Source organism: Tiliqua scincoides, chromosome 5, assembly GCF_035046505.1.
Source record: "Tiliqua scincoides isolate rTilSci1 chromosome 5, rTilSci1.hap2, whole genome shotgun sequence".
Classification (NCBI taxonomy): domain Eukaryota; kingdom Metazoa; phylum Chordata; class Lepidosauria; order Squamata; family Scincidae; genus Tiliqua; species Tiliqua scincoides.
In genome coordinates, this window is record NC_089825.1 from 69929589 (window position 1) to 69946133 (window position 16545).

General features: G+C 44.1%; 1 protein-coding gene across 11 annotated transcripts in view; it reads right to left on the reverse strand.

Moving 5' to 3' along the window:
* Positions 1-16545, reverse strand: part of LOC136651510 (poly(rC)-binding protein 3-like) — a 116461-nt gene that overhangs the window by 93617 nt on the left and 6299 nt on the right. Inside the window, exon 1 of one of the 11 annotated variants that reach the window (XM_066627980.1) lies at positions 16494-16514. The exons of the other annotated variants lie outside the window; for them this stretch is intronic. The gene's annotated coding sequence lies outside the window, so the exon portion shown is untranslated. Of the gene's footprint in view, positions 1-16493; positions 16515-16545 lie in introns of those variants that run through there. 11 annotated transcript variants of the gene reach the window in all.

A 16545-nucleotide genomic window follows, 5' to 3' on the forward strand; every position in this document is an offset into this window, starting at 1 on the left:
ACAAGAACATTCAACAGAGACAACTGGAAAGTTTGGCACATAGGTACAAATAACACAGGCCTACAAAATTGAGGGTCAGAAAAGTTTTTCCCAAACTTTATGGTGGTTTGATATGAATTTGGGGTGCCGATACCAAAAATGGCATCCGTTTTGCCCTATCACGTCTAGTTTTGGAGATATAGTATAGCCTCTTTAGTGAATGGTTCAAGCAACTTCCTCATGAGGAAGCCATGGTGTAGGCTTCCTCATGAGGAAGCTGCTTGAACCATTCACTAAAGAGGCTATACTATATCTCCAAAACTAGACGTGATAGGGCAAAACGGATGCCATTTTTGGTATCGGCACCCCAAATATACCCAGGTATTGGTGTAACGTTTGAGGAAGCAAAATGTGCATTGGCCTGTGTATTCACAGCACAAATATAGAATGGGGAAAACCTGGCCTGGCAGCAGCATGTATGGAAAAAAAAAAAGATCTAGCTGTATTTGGGTAAGGGAAATCCAAGCTTTCAAATGAGAGGAGATATATCACTTTTGATGATATTTTATTATTGCAAATAAAACATTTACAACAGTAAATTCCTTTCCTGAATAAATATTGTTCAGCAAGCTGGCAGTTTGCTGTTTTTCTTTTACAGTGCCACATCAGTGCATTGGACTAACCAGATGGTGCTAGAAGGAACTATTTCTACAGGAAGCATGAGATGAAGGGAACTATGACCTTGTCAGATTCAGATACATGCACAGTTAACAAGGGAAAGTACAGTAGACACAAAGGTCTGGGGGAAAGTTCTTTGTTGTTGCTACAAAATAATTATTTTTGGATCTTATAATTGCCAGTGTGGTTGACCTGCAGATTTTAATCAACAAGGTTGCAAAACATTTTTAATAGAACTGAATTAATTTTTTTGCTTAACCTTACTGGAGCATTTCTTTGTTCAAAAAGAGAGCCTAATATCTTACACAAAATCCGATATTATTAAGTACAGAAAGGGGGTACATTTAATCCAATTTGGAGTATTTTTGCTGGGTAACAGGAAAACTAAATGTTCAACCTTGAATATAACTGCTGTTTTGGGGACAGAGATTTCTTTTACAGCCCAATCCTATGGATTGCTAGCGCTGGAATTAGCCGTCATAAAAGTGCCATAAAGCACTTTCTGATGACTTTAGTGTAAGAAGCACTGGCAGGAAGACCTGCGCCATTCCACCAGTGCTAGATTCAGACCTGTGGCGGGCAGGGCGAGTGAGGATGGAATGGGGGCTGGATCAGATCCGGGAGGGTGTTGATGAGAAGGTCTCTGCCATATCCTAACCTCCTTCCTGGGCCTGGAAGCCCTACACAGGGCTTCTCAGACTTGCACCAGTTATTTTTCTAGTGTAGATCTGAGTAGCCCCATTGGGCAGGCTGTGACTCAACATTTGGTAAGGGGAGAAATGTTCCTTTACCCTGAGGAGGCCTCTGGCCTGCTCAATTTCAGCTTCAAATAGGATTGGGTTGATGAGATTAGATGAGACAGACAGACAGCTCTTGCCTGACAACAATATAATATTTCAGATATAAGACCAAGAGCTATGATGCAGTAAAAGCATGAACGAAATACCATATATAACCATTGCTAATGCAGCCTTAGGACTTCAAAATTCATTGTACAGTGCAATTGTAAATAGAAATGTATATCTGTAACATCCAGGGACTTGAATTAAAGGAAATTATTGATACATTGTTAAGGAAAGTAGGCACACCCAGAGCTGGCCAAAACTGGAACTGAGCAATTTATTCTGAGAAACCTAATACTCTTATTTAACATGGAGTTCCTTCTGTAGGGTTTCACACACACACACACACACACCCATCTCTGCTGACCTGTTGTTGTGGCTAGTGAATTGACAGGACTCTTCCAGGATAGTAAAGTTGGTAAAATTAGAAAGGAAAAAGACCTTCAATAATTTTGCTTACAACATCCCTCAAAGCAGAACCGGTACATGCTTCAACCTCTGGCTTTTCTATCAATAGCATTGCAACAGCCTACTAATATATAGCAGCGGTGGCAGCACATACTTTCAGTATTGTTCATTTAGCTTCATCCCTTTGTCACCATTCCACTGCTTGCTTGCAGTTTACCAAATTATGGTCACAATTCTGATATTGCTTCCACTAAACATATCAGTTCAACAGCACGACAGTATGTCTCATATACACACATGATAAAGCTTTATATAATGTGCACAGATTTATACCATATGTAGTTCTGCTGTCTCCCTGAAGAAGGTACTATATGTGACTGTGATGTATCCAATTCTGGGGAGAAGCAGTCTTCCTCCATCAAATGTATATAACTATTGTGGCTAAAGCATAGGGCACAGAATATAAAGAGCAATAGGAAAGGAAGGGATATGGTCACATGACACCAGTGCCTTAAGGTTAACACTACAGATGAAAAGAGGGAATTACTTGCAGCCTCTGAAGAGGACAAGACATGAATCATTTGCCTAAAGCAGGGGTGCCCAAACCCCAGCCCGGGGGCCACGTGGCCCTCGGGGGCTCACAAATAGGCCCTCGAGGAGCCCCCAGTCTCCAAAGAGCGTATGGCCCTCCAGAGACTTGCTGGAGCCCATGCTGGCCCAATGCAACTGCTCTCAGCGTGAGGACGACTGTTCGACCTCTCACCTGACCAGTGGGACAAGGGCTCCCTCCACTACTTGGTGTTTCATGTCTGTGATGCAGCAGTGGCAGCGAAGGAAAGGCTTGCCTTGCTTTGTGAAAGGCCATTTATAGGCCTTGAGCTACTGCAAGATCTCCATTCATTCATTCATATAAGTTCCATCTCTAAGAAATTCATGTATGTAAATTTATTCAAATTTTAAATGTAACTTAATTTTTTTTCGCCCAGCCCCTGACACAGTGTCAGAGAGATTATGTGGCCCTCCTGCCAAAAAGTTTGGACACCCCTTGCCTAAAGCTACAGGACAATCAGGAATAAAAAGATTAGGCATAAAACTGTTGAAAGAGCCACAGCTTTCAGGTAGCTGAACAATCTGGGAGCTGCAGCAACAGTTTTGTATTAAAAGGAAGGTGATGCTAAGGCAACATTTGCATATATTGCTCAAATGTTCATGTCTTCTTGACTATGAATACTGAACAATATGCAGGTTATGCTTTATAACCTGCATATTTTCAGAGGTTTTCAGGGGCAGAGATTATAAGAGATCCCCTCTTATTTTCTTTATTTTTCTATATCTGTCCTGCCTTTTACTAGACAAGCCCCAAGGTGGCCAACAACACAAGACCAAGAAATCCAAGAAAATACAATAAAAACCACAGTAAAAAAAATAAATCAACTAGCAAAACCGGGGACAGTGAATTCATCTGGCAGGCAGTCACTGTGCACCACCAGATCACCTTCATCAGTCATTCATCAAAGATCTGGCAAGACATCCCTGAAGAATGAAAGGGAGGGGACTTTGACCAACACCTGCACACAAGAGTTTCAGAGCTGGTGAGCCACCACAGAAAAAAGCCCTGTCCTGCATGCATATCAATCAAGCCTCAATCCCTGATGGAATGCACAGTAGAACCCCTTTCCAAATAGCTCAACTGATGAGTGGACACATATGACAGGCACTGGGTCTTAAATTGGTCTGCCTGCACAACTTGACTGCCTACCAAGCAAGGCCAGCCTTGCCAGGAAGTCATCCTTGGAGGAGAGGCAAAAGGACAAGCTCTCAGCCCACCTCCTTCTCCAGCCTGCTGTTTCATTGGGTGCTCAAATCCTCAGAAGAGGACTGTAGCAGTGGCAGCTCCCTTCTCCCCCCAATGTTGCTGGAAGAAGAAAAAAAAAAACCTGCCATAGCTCCATATCAACTCTCCCCCAGTAGCGTAGCTAAGGGTGCAGGAGGGTAGCAATTGCACTGGGCAACAAACTTTACCGCAGCAACAAGCTGAGCTTGACATTAGTGGCAAGAATTGTGCAAACCTTGGTAAGTATGAAAAATACCACCATGTTATATATCATTGGAAAGGTAATTTAATGCTGAATGCAATGAAACAAACCACATTGCAATATCTGTATTCTATCAAAAGTTATGGTCAATACCATAAAACATTTTTATTTATTTACCCAATAAATTAAACTTGATTTTTTGTGTGTGTGGGGGGGGGGGGGCTACAAAATCATCTTTGACCCCAGTAAGCAAATGCCTTAGCTACGCCACTGCTCTCTCTTCCTACTTGGTGCTCATAAAGCACTAATTTGGCAGGGACAGGCAATTTGGAGCCCACCGCCTTTACTTATAAAGAGCATGGCATGCAGCCAGAGGCGTAACGCATCACCCAGTGCTCAGGGCAGTGTTGTTATAGCACCACGCAATGTCATGACATCACTGCTCCGGGTTCTCTCTGAGGGCAGAGTGCTGATGGGTTGGCCATGCTCCATCTTTGTTTCTGCGAAGGCTCCAAGCCTTCACAGAAGCTGGGATGAGGCATGCAAAGCCTCAGGGAGAACTTCAAGAGACCCTCTACTGGCTCCCCCGCCACGCCCCTTAGGCTCCACCCTAGATACACCTTTGCGTGCAGCCTCCCCGCTCCATGTAGCTTCTATTTGCAACAAGCATCCTCTGCCCTTTCTCACTGTGGTGTGGAGCAGGGAGGCTGCACACTGTATTCTTTGTAAGCAAAGGGAAGGGAGAACAGGGGGCACACCCACTCATTCAGGTGCCCACTTCCTCATCTGTGGGGTGTGTGTGTGTGTGTGTGTGTGTGTGTGTGCGTGCATGTAAACGCAGCAACTGGGGGGATTCAGGCGGCATGAAGGCACATGTGGCCCATTAAGAAATTCAATAAACCTCTTATTTTGTTTCCTGCCTCAGGCTAATGGTCAAGCACTTGGCCAGGCATAATACACGACTGCATTCAGTTTGATGGGTCACAGATTGTGCAGGTTTGGTCTATGGAGAAACAGGCTCAGCCACCTTAGCTGCAAAATATATTTCTGGAGCCTGAAAACAAATTTGAGCAGGTATTTCTCTCCTTGTTGCCACTGCTGCCTAAAATTCTCTTCCCATACATATATCTAGTGCCACCTCTCTCCACTGAGGGACACTCACATTGATCTCCATTTTAGTATTGCATCCCTTCCCACAGCTATTCACCCTAACGTTCACTTCTTAAATCTTTCTCCTCAACCAAAATCCCCACAAAACCTTCGAAGGAGAGTATGGAAAGAAATGACTATACCCACGGCTAACTAACTCTTAACCACCCTCCAAAAGTGCTGCAACTTTTCCTCTACAAGGGATTGCTTGTAACTTCTAGCATCTAGCTTGGTGACCTTCCAGTTTGACCTTATCTTGTTCTTCCAGGATAATTGGTCCTCTTCATATCCTCTGTGAGAGGAGGAAAGACATGCATGGAGGAGGCCACTCAGAAAGACCCATCTGTGAGTAATGATCATGACAGTAGGAACCTGAATGATGTAGCTCTCCAAATGGTCCAAAACACATCCATGCTAACCACTGGACAGCAATGCTTAAAGTAAAGCCCCACAGGAACAGAGCTGCTTATCTGTCAGCGGTATCAGGGTTGCACGCGTGCAGAGGCTGTTTTAAACCTTCACTATAGAACACTATACTACAGTGCAATTGAGCCTCTGTCATAGTAAATGCCCTCAACCGCGTGACTGTTGTCATTCACATTGTATACTGACAATCCTAGACAAATTTTGTGACTGTCCAAAAATACAGAGATACACAGATGAATATTGGCAGCCATCTAAATGTGACTGTCTGCTCTCATAGATGGCTGAAAAGTGGCCAAATATTGATTTGGGGCATTCATGTTATTTATCTGAAATGGTCAACATTCACCCAAATTTGGATATTTGCAGTCACATGTAAGCATAACTGCAGCTAGGATACTTTGCATCATATATTCCTGGTTTTTGAGAGACGGAGTAATTAATGAAGGCAGACTTGTCTCTATATGAAAGGGAGCTGCTAGAGAGCAGAATTGCCGCAGACAACTATTAATCTGTTCAAGAATGGTGACATGAAAGCCACTCTTATGACATGATCTATAATGACAGTTTTGTTTATTGCTACAGCTCATCTACCCATGCCAAATATAGCGTAATAGATGCTTATTGAAGAAATGCACATGACAGCATACAATTCACCATTTACAGAAGTCTTTTAAATCAGTCGCCCTAAATGGACATGGCTTAGACAAAGTCAGGCTGGTTTCTCTTTGTAAGACATTTCAGAATTCTTTTTATAAGTCATAGTAGTTAATTATAAATAAATATGAAACAAACATACTCTGGTGTTAGCTGTTGCTACAGGGAATGAATGGGATGCAACAACCCCTGAATTATTTGTACATTATGGCCCAATTTTTCTACTCCAACCTCTATTAATTTATTAGAGAAAACCTACTACTTATTCATTTGATAGCTACCATGCATTGTAGATGAAGCACAGAAGTGGCTGCTGTTTCATAAGAAGGAATGAACTGTAGTCACTGCTGGCACCAGACTGCTACAGGTCCTGAGGCCAAGTTTTGCTCTAGCCCCTCCATAGCACCTCCTGTCTGCCCATTGGTGGTGCTTTATGCACTACTACCGCCATTAGTAGTAGGTGATGTCATTAGGGTTCAGAGGTGAATCTTGGCAGGTGTGGTCTCTGAAGGGATTGGACCTTCAGACCTAATAAATAAATAAATAAATAAATAAATAAATAAATAAAGGTGCACACTTAATAAAAGCAGGAGGCATAATTTAAACAGGGAGCTAAAGCACAAGTCTAAAAGGTCCACTCTGAGTTGACCAAAGTTTACCTGTGAGCAGGAGCCCAAACTAAACAAAGAAGAGGGTAATAGCGGGAGAAAGCACACTTAGGCTGTAATCCTAACCACACTTTCCTGAGAGTAAGCCCCATTGAACAAAATAGAACTTACTTCTGAGTAGACCTGGTTAGGATTGTGCCCTTAGTGTCTCTATTTTATAAACAGGGCTAAACAGGATTTAAACCTTAGTGTGTAAGTTCTGCCAAGCCCCAAAAATTCTTAAACCAGTGCAGTTTAAACTCAAATAAAAACCAGCTTGAGGTTAAAAAACAGTCCAGCCTAAGAGAACTGAATTAAGAGGGTAAGAAGGGCCAGTTCCCAACCAGCCAGGGCAATTTAGCATAGTCATTGTCCTTTAGGTCATAGTCATTGACCTTTAGGAGTTGATAAGAGCCCCATTAGGCAAATCCAAGCACCCCATTCAGAGAAATCTCACCTGGGAAGACCAGCCCCTTTTCAATCAGCAAGGAGGGAGGGAGGAGGAGCTAGCTAGGAGTATAAAGCTAGCGTCTGCTACCACGTGAGACTCTCTGCAGAAGCGCGCGTGGCCTCTGGGAACCAAGTACCTCGGGGAACCAAGTGCCAGGTAAGGCACAGTGAGTTTAGCATCTTTGCGAGTTCAGCAGCAGGGCGAGGAAGCCAGGGCCCCAGATACTGCCCTTCTCTTCAGAAGAGGGCAGCAAACCAGTGTAGGGTTTTAAAGTACCCCTAAACAAAAATAAACAAACAAAAAAGCTATGCAGACAGACAGCCAGCAGCAGGGGGGGGGGCTATCCAGTGTTTTCCATCGAGTGCAACATGTATGACTATATGCCTCTGAGGCATAAATCATGGGTGTGTCCTCGGTGCAAGTAGCACCAGGGACTCAGGGAACGCATCCGCTCCCTTGAAGCCTTGGTGGCCGATCTAGAGAAGCAGAGCCAGGCAGAGGAGAACCATGGGAAGACTTCTGGGGACAATCAGGCTTCGTCCCACCCTCAGCCGTGCAGCTCCTCAGCTGCCCGGGTGGGAAGTCTCAGGGCTGGAGGACGTCATCCTGAAGAGGAGGGAAACAATCCCCTAGGGGGGATCCCTTCTCCAGGGGATGGGCCTGTATCCAGGATACTCCTCTGCGGAAGGGGGGTTGGGGGCTTCTTGTAGTGGGGGATTTGATTATCAGAAACATAGAGAGGGGGGTTTGCGACGGATGTGAGGACCGCATGGTGACTTGCCTGCCTGGTGCGAAGGTTGCGGACATCACTTCTCGTCTAGACAGGCTGCTAGATAGTGCTGGGGAGGAGGTAACAGTTGTGGTGCATGTCGGCACCAACGACGTGGGCAAGTGTAGCCGGGAGGTCCTGGAGGCCAAATTTAGGCTATTAGGTAGGTAGGAAGCTGAAAGCCAGGACCTCAAAGGTAGCGTTCTCAGAAGTGCTACCTGTTCCACGCACAGGGTCAGCTAGGCAGGCAGAGATCAGGGGTCTCAATGTGTGGATGAGACGGTGGTGTAGGGAGGAGGGTTTTAGATTCGTTAGGCACTGGGGAATGTTTTGGGACAAGTGGGGCCTGAACAAAAGGGACGGGCTTCACTTGAACCAGAATGGAACCAGACTGGCGCATAACATTAAAAAGGTTGCAGAGCAGCTTTTAAACTGATCCCTGGGGGAAAGCCGACAGGAGCCAAGGGGCATCCGGTTCAGGACTCCTCATCCTTATGGGACAAGGATGGGGAGGTTAGAGAACAACAAGGTAAAGACAGAGTAGGAGAAGAAATTGGGAGTGGTAGCATGATGGGATGTGATAGACGGTTTGACACAATGAGAGGATGCGGGGATAAAGGAGTTAATAAGCAGCCCATCCTGGGGCATTCCATGTACAAATGCTTTTATGCAAATGCACAAAGTCTCTGAGCAAAGATGGGAGAACTGGAATGTCTGGTGACAAGGGAAAATATTGACATAGTGGGCATAACGGAAACCTGGTTGAATGCAGAGAATCAGTGGGATACCGCAATCCCGGGTTATAAACTCTACAGGAGGGACAGGGAGGGACGTGTTGGAGGTGGGGTGGCCGTTTATGTTAAGGAAGGGATAGAATCCAACAAAGTAGAGATTGAAGGCGGGTCCGACTCCACCATAGAATCTCTGTGGGTTAAATTACCAGGCCTCAGGAGCGATGTAATACTAGGGGCGCACAGCACATCACCTGGTGCGACCCGCACCTCCCTAGCGACGCCAATGACCCTCAGCCAATGCCCAACCTGGCCAGCCTCTGACACCGCCCCTGGTTTTAGTTCTAAAGTTCACCACCCATAGTTTTGCTGCTCCTCTCAATCTGATTCAACCATTTCCTTTGTCTCACTTCAAGATGAGAACTCTGATGCAGCCTTGGTTTGTTGTTTAACAGTCCAATGGAAGATCTCTCCCACCCTGTTTTTAGTAGATGTGATACAAAGCAGATTCCACATTACTTCTTTGAAACAGGAATTTAATTCTCTTCAACTCTTTGATTCCACATGTTAGCTATTTTCTTTCCTCTTATAAGAGCAAAAGAAGATTCCTGCTGTTTGATGGACCAAAGGATCATTTCACCAAGCGTCCTGTTCCAACAGTGGCCAGCTAGATGCTTCTGGGAAGCTCACAGCAGGGCATAAAGGCACAGATATGATATGCTGTGTGAAATCAGTGGCATTGCTAGGGGGTTGCAGGCCACACCAGCTGACACACACATGGAAGGGGGGGAGTCGACACAACTACTGGTCAAAAATCTTTGTATTTTCAAGTAATATCATCATGTTATATATCATTCAATGCATAATTTCATGCAGAATGCAATGAAATAAACCACACTGAAATATCTCTATTCTATCAAAATTTATAGCCAAAAAACCCAGCATGGGAGGGGTGATGGTGCATTGCATGGGAGAAGGTCCATCATGGGGGTGACATATTGTCCTCCCACACAGGATAATGCAAACTCTAGTGACGCTAATGTGTGAGATGGAAATCATGAGGGACTCTGGCAAGAATAAGTTGAACCATTACATTAAAATAAACAATTTGGTAATGTTTTTGCATAATATTTTTGCATAATTGCATAATATCAAAACAATTTTTTACTGTCACGGAGAAATCAGAGGATAAAAAATACTCAATTTATGATTTCATAATTAGTGGCTATTAAAATGCACATATAATGGGCATACACTAGTTCTTTTTATAAGCAGGTAGACTAATTTTTGAGCTCAGAATTACTTTAGAATAAGAGTAGCTGTGAGTTAGTAGCTTATGAAACTCCCAATATCAGGAATTATATTTTAAAAACACTCTCTAAGGCCTAGACCTCAATATAGGATGGGCAGCCCAATCTGAAGTCGGTGGCTTCACTGGGTGCAGTGGCGCAAAACAGCTACTGCGGCATCCAGCAGCACCACCAAGGCCGCTGGAGGTCTCCTTGGGGAAAGGAAGCTTTTGTGCCCTTCCTCTGGGGAAAGTCCCAAGCTCTGCAATGGGGTTTCTCAAGTCTGTGCCAGCTATTTTGTCCACACAGACTTGAGAGACTCCATGTCGAGCCTTCCAGCCCAACACGGGAGTTCAGGATCCAGCAGAGCAGTCCCACCACTGGTCCCACCCTCCTCCCATCCCAGGTTCCTCCCCCCACCTCTCCCCTGCCCCATTCTGCCCCCTCCCACCTTCCTCTGTCCTGAAACTACTTATCGCCAGGTGGCCCTGCTTCCTGCCGAGTGGCCCAGCACCAGTGGCTCCTCCTCACTGGGTGCCATGGACATGCCTTATGGCATGTTTGTGACACCGTTGCTGGAGCTCAGCACCGGCACTGAGGGAGCTCAGAACTGGGCCCAAAACTTGTTTCTGAACCTTACCACTGCAGATTGCAAGTGGAGTCCCACATGATTGAAGAAAAAATATCAAGAAAGAGACACATTCCCACTCATAAAAACTAGCATTATGTGGGAAAAGACTAGAATTGCAGCCCAAACCTATGAGGGGCTTGCACTGCCAGAACTAGTGTTCTAGTGGTCCATGGTCTTTTTCAGCTATCACAGAACATGACATGCAGTTCAGCACAGCCAAGCCACTGCAAGCAGTGAGTGTCCACATGTCATCAGCCTGTCAATGACTCACAGTGCCAGTAGGTCAGTGAGTGTGGCAGGAGGAGGCAGGGGTGGGCAAAATGGGCAAGGGAGGGGGAGGTAGGAGGAAGAGGCTGGGGTGGGGAAGAGGGCAGATCAAGGTTAGGAAGGGAATAGATATCCTAGCTGCCGATATCCTAGCCCTAATCAAGATCATGCTAATAAGGAATATTAATTGGAACGGAAAGCTGCAGCACTGCAGGGCATCTGTACATCATGTGCCTCTAAGATCTTGCAAAATCAGGCTCCCTACCTTGGCATAATCTCATTTGCAAGCACATGTCTTCCTGTATAATGAATTAAGCTTAACTGCCCAGTGGCCAGGCCAACAGGTTAGTCTTTTTATACTCCTTCAGGAAGTCTATTCTACCAATGACCTAAGCATGGGTGCTGCCCACATCCTGCTGTACCTTTTGTCTCTTTAGGAATCCCTCCAATTAGGATGCAATTAAGCTTTGGTGTCCCCTGGAAGGACACATCTTAAGTCAATCAAACCCAGAAAACTAGCTGCACACCTAGGTGATGTTCTAGATACAATTATTCACCCAGGAAAGTCTTTGTATTCTTTGTCCAAAGTCCTATATCTAGCTTTGTTCTGGGAGAAGAATTCTGGATGTTTTCTTCCCCACTGAATGCATCCAGAAAGTGTATGTTTTGATAGCCTCTCCCTCCAATAGAGATGTTCACTTTGCCATTCCCCCCCCCCACCTGCTTGGAGAGCCTCTTGCCTCAGTAGCTTCTCTCATCTCCAGAGGAACTATTTCCCCTGCTCACCAAGGGGAACTTTTGGGCTGTGATTTTTCCTTTTTCCTTGGATCTGAAGCTGTGCAGCCCAGACTCACTTCACAAAAAGACATTGTACCCCTGTCTACCCAGCAAATTAAGGATAGGTAATTTCTCTTCTCTCCCTTTAACTGTCATAACAACACATCCTCCGTTCTAAAATCCTTCATTCTCCAGTGTCTGTTCCTACAAATCTTCTCAGTTTTTTTTTTCTGTTGGTTCATCTCTGATGGAGGAAACAGCCCAGCTGGCAGCCTAACCTCCCCTCCTTAATTTTACCCGTGCCTCTCCCATAGAGCTTTTTACAAGTATTCTTTCATCCACAACCACTTAAACCTCTGTGCAACTAATCCTATATACAAGCACCGCTTTGGCCAGTTCTTCTAAATTTTTTAATAAAATATATTTTTGTTTGGAAAACTCTGTCTTGTGGTTACTATTAGCCTACTTAGAGGCACTTTAAGGTTGTGTGCACTGCTATCCAGTCAATAGCCCTCAAACAGCCATACACTGCATTTCAGCACCTTAAGTTATAAATTTCCCAATTGAGTTTAATTCTGGGCAGTGTAATGGAAACACATAAGATCACTTGGGAAGATACGGGGTAGTGTCAGCAATGGCCCCTTGCTCTGACAGGCCGGGGAAGCATGTGGTTAACATCAGGGCCTCAGGATGCAGAGGGTGTGCTGCATAGCTGCAGTCACTTGGACAGCAAGGCCCTCAGGGATAAAAGCAACACCTGGAGGAGAGAGAAGTTGTGGGTAGTAGGAAGGAAGGAAGGAAGGAAGGACGGACGGACGGACGGACTAGTGAACTGGTGGACTGAGTCATAGACTGGCTAATGGACTTACTGACTAACTGGCAAACAGGGCTCTTCTATCTTGTGCTGGAACAGGCAGGCCAGGAGGCCTGTGTTGTATCCAGTGCAAGACAGGGCCCCAAAGTGGCTCAGCTGGAGGGAAGGAGAAACTCTTCTCCTTTCTTCTGGGTAAGCCACTGCATCCCCAATGGGACTCCTCGGACATGTGCCACCTCTGGAGGTGGCATAAGTCCAAAGAGGGTATTGCTTGAAGCTGCTCCATGCTGCTCAGGGAACAGGGTTGGGATCTAGCATAACTGCTGGGTCCCAGCCCCGCCTCCCACTCCCTGCTTGCCTGCCCCTAGGATCACCCTCTGCCTGCCCTTCCCCCGCACCAGAATGACTCCCTCCCACCTCCTCCCCGCCCTCCCCAGAACCTTGCGCTGGCTGAGCCCAACCGATACAAAGTTATCTGTCAAGGTTGGTACCGGCCTAGCCAACTCCTGAGGAGGTGCAAACGTGCTTTATGGCATGTTTGCGACTTTCCTGGGCTGGCGCTGGCCCAAGGGTGCCTTAGGATTGTGCCCTAATTGAACAGAGACTCCTGAGTAGTGGAGAGCTGAAGGGGTGCTGCTGTACCCATAGAGCTGCTGTTTTGAGAACCAGGAGGAAGGACCCTTGCAGCCCCACAGGCAAGCTACCTATTGAGTACCTTCCCATTGGTGCTGGGGTTCAGCAGTAGTTTTGCACCCCTCTATAGCTAACCACGTTTGAGCCAGGGGAACTAATTAGCTTAAAATGGGCATAAGTTCTAAATTTGGAAAGGGAGTTTGGCAAAACAGGAGGTTCAGTCCAGGCCCAAGATTGTTTACTTCTGCATAAATATTGGTAGACACATGTGTATGAGAGCAGTGCTGGCAACAGGACACTTCACAAGGCTGACCAAGTGATAAATGGTCTAAGGGGAATAATGACTTCTCAGGTAACCACTACTGAAGTCTAAAGAGACAGCAAACACTTGATATTCCCTATGCCTGTTTTTGGCCATTATCTGCTTAATGATCACTTCCTGTTTAATGATGTCACTTCAGGCCCTCAGCAGACACCATAAATCCTGTTTGGCCCACTACATGAAACAAGTTTGACAACCCTGATCTAAATGTACAACTAATTATAAAACTGTACTATGTGAATATTACTATCAAGAATAGGTTGAAAGTATACTTTATTTGGTATCAAACATCTTATCTAAGATGACATCTTGTCATCTTCTGTTCTGATTCCCATAGGAAGCATTATATTAAAATGCATTTTTTATGATGCTCTCAGTGACATATGCAATTGGGATACAGGTGGCATTTTATTAGTAACCAAAGGGAAACTGTAGTCTGACTACTTCATTATTTATCTCCTTTTTCTCTCTATGGTTTCTGCTTCTGGCTGTATTGACTTTTAGTATACATTGGAGACAGAACATTTGCTGTATGTTCAGGGGGAGGGAGAGACAGAAGGAAAGGCCATAAGTTAAAAGAAAATTCCATTTTCATAATGGTTTTAATGCGTGGCTCCTGAGGGAATTCTGATTGCATTAGGAAAGTCTTCTACATATGGGTGGATGGCTATTTTTCCTGAACTCACTAAAAGTCTATCCATCTGTGAGTGAAAAAGGGCAATGAAAAGTAGAACACTATATATGCTCCTCATGCTTATATATGCTATATATGCTCCTCATGCTAAGTGAGGAAGCTTATTGCTGCACCTATAGGTATTTTTTATAGTCAGAATCCTCCAAGGTATCTTCCATTTTGGCCTTATGTGATTTATCAGAACATGACTTTTTTTAACCAGTGGCAATTGGGATACAGCAAAAAGAAATGAATGAACTAAGATAGATCACCATGAGACAATATTACCCATGATAGCTAAATGAATTCTCCATATTGAGACATGGCAATTCTCTGAACAGATGCTGGGGGACAAAGAAAAAAATGGTAAAGGCTACTGCCTGCATTCATTGCTTCTGAGCTTCCGAACAGTTTCTGACTGACCACTGTTGACAACAGATATGTGGGCCAGATGATCCCCTAGTCCAATCTAGTAAAGCTGCTGCATAAAAGAAAATCTCGGAGTCTACATCTCACAGCCAGCTCTCTAAACACTGTAGCAGACACAAAAAGGCATTTTAGAACAAGATGCTAAAAAATTCATTAGGAATGTATAGGATGACAATGAACTTCTTACCTTCACAAATGTGTTATGAATATTTCTTACAGCCCATTCTTATGGGCATGCTGCACTGCTGTAATTTGCGTTCTGGCAGCATAGCATACTTTATGGCTATTGCAAATGGTGACATGCTATTTCATGCAGCTGGGCTGTCATAGCAAATGGTGTGCACTGCATGCTGGCAATCTTCCAACAAGTCTTGACGCTGGTAAGCAGGTATGAGGGGCAGGCAAGAAGTGGGGGTAGGTGGAATGGAGTGGGAACATTTTAATTGGCTGAACTACATTTTACAAATTCCTTTTCATCTCATGTAATAAAGCATAAGTGATAGCTAGAGGTGCAATTTTTAGGTGATAATGAAATAAAAACACATAACACCACTTTCTGCTTTCACTTTCATTTTTGTTTAAAAAAACTACCCAAAATCTGCAAAAAAAGAAAGAAATGAAAAACAATTTTCTAACACCTAATTGGCTGTGTAATGACTGTGGCTGCATCTGCTGACCCTATACCATTTATAACACCTACCTAGTACAATTTTAAAGCTCTTTTAATTTATCATTATAGTTTATGATAATGCAGTCTTGGAATAAAAACACATAACTCTGCATTCTGCACTTTTTCCTTGGGGAAAAACAAAATCTGCAAAAAAATAAAAACATTTAACACCTCTAGTGATAGCAGTAAGCAATGATTCCAAGTGACTAACCAAATAAAGCTACATTATCAAATATAACCTACATTTGCTAATCCATTTCTTATTCAGGTCATTAGATAGATCATGGCTCATTTTGTTTATGGTTTTAAGTTTTTGATGTATGGCATTAACTGGCCAGACTTCCAATAAAAATTCTCCAAGGTGTCGCACAGAGAACTTTAAAAAAAGTTTTCCTACTGTAAAAACATCAACATAACAAAGAGCAATACAGCTTATATACAAATCCATTAAAGCAATAACAAAAAAGATATTTTGAAGTTTTGATTTAAAAAAATTCAAATCAAATGGGAGCAAGCAAGATATGAGAAAGTAGTTTGACAGGATTGCTTTGAGATACCATTCTATAGAATAGGCAGGCATCACTGTTGAACTGCAAGAGTAGTGGAAATATGGAACAGGATTCTGGCACTTTCTACCTGTCTATCTATATGACCTAAGGGTACAGGGAAGTTTGTATAGGGGAAAACATTTCTTAAGGCAATGGTTCCCAAACTATGAGCCATGGCTCACCAAGGAGCCACAGAAACCAGACAGGAGAGACATGGAATCCTTGCAAAAAACTCTCCACCCTATACAATATATAGGATTGTAGCCCTAATGAGGAGTCGTGGCCAATGGCCCATTAGATCAAGGGAGCCGCCAGTCAAAAAGTTTGGGAACCACTTCAAGCACATTCTGTGATTGACTCTCCACCTGAAAATAAGTCATATCACCTTCTCTCACATTAAGGCATAACATTTTCATTACCTGAGGTGAAAAGGTAAAGTTGCTAGTGTTCTTTCTGCCTCCTGTTTCTCTGTGCTCCATGTCAAATGTTTGCTGCCTGTAGTGGCATCTACAGTCTGCTGCTACCTGATGTGGTCACCTCACTTCTTTTCACATCAAAGCCAGCTCGGCTTACATCACCACAATTATGAACACATACTTGGCAACTTAAAAGATGTTCCACTAAGCACTTGCATCCAGACATATTTTTGTAATAACCTGAACAACTCTACCTCTTCTCCAGTTTTACAGTACATGTTAAACGGAATTCTGCAAAAGCTGGTA